Source organism: Haplochromis burtoni, unplaced genomic scaffold, assembly GCF_018398535.1.
Source record: "Haplochromis burtoni strain Fernald_Lab_line unplaced genomic scaffold, NCSU_Asbu1 Contig_669, whole genome shotgun sequence".
Lineage (NCBI taxonomy): Eukaryota > Metazoa > Chordata > Actinopteri > Cichliformes > Cichlidae > Haplochromis > Haplochromis burtoni.
The window spans coordinates 204867-205960 of record NW_024583030.1 but is presented as its reverse complement, the minus strand read 5'-3'; positions in this window follow the sequence as shown (position 1 = coordinate 205960).

Below are 1094 nucleotides of genomic sequence, written 5' to 3'. Positions count from 1 at the left end.
GGGCAGAAGCGAGGCTGCCATATCGCGCCATCGGCCCCTCTGGCCACCAGTAGGCAGTAGGGTAAAGTGTCTTGCCCAAGGACACAACGACCAGGACAGAGAGCCCGGGGATCGAACCGGCGACCTTCCGGTTACAGATACACTTCCCAACCCCCTGAGCCACAGTCGCCCCAAGTATTTAGTATTTACTGTTATATTCACATAGATCATCGTGATGTTGTTTATTATGCTGCTCTTTTTTCCCCTTCTGCTTGTTTCCACGTGTTTCTCAACAGGTGATCCAGGTGATTGATAGATGTATTACTTTTTGTTGGTTTTTGTTTTTTTGCACTTTATCCCGTCCCTCTTCTCCGCTCTTTTTCTTTCCCTCTTTCTTTCTCCCTTTTCTTTTCCTCATTCAAGTCTGTCCCGTATTTAGCAAGTGAAAATGAAATAAAATAAACAATAAAAGGTGAATCAAATAGACCATTACGGCAAGGCTGGGATGGTCAATTTGGTAAAGTAAATCCGTTGGGCATCTTTCTTTGCCTTTAGACAATAATTCTGATGCAAAAGAGCCAAACGGGACAGGCAAAAAAACCAAAAACAATGTTGCGCAAGTGAAAATATGCAGACCGAGTAACATTATTAATGTGTGAGTTGAAAGTCAGAGTACTGCCGAGGATGACACCCAAACTTTTCACTGAAGAAGAAACGGAGACTGGCGAGTTACTGATAGTAACAGAGAAACTGTTGGTCCTGGATAATCAAAGGAGCTTGCAAAGAAAAGCGTCTGGACTTCTTTAAGTTACTTGAAGACGTTTCACCTCTCATCCAAGAAGCTTCTTCAGTTCTGAACTGAAGAAGCTTCTCAGTAGAGGGAAGTTGGAAGGCAGAAAAACAGCGTAATTGTTGAGTCTGTGTTTCCACAAGCCCCGCTAGTTCTAGAGACTTATTCATCATGAAAGAAAACAAGACAGTCAGCGATTGATCGATTACTTGCGCAAGGGAGGCCTCGTCTGTGTCCACCACGAAAATTACCCCAAATCCGGCCTCCTCCTGCTGCCTTTTATAGAGATTGACAGACCACGTGACTTTCGCGCATTGCATGCCGG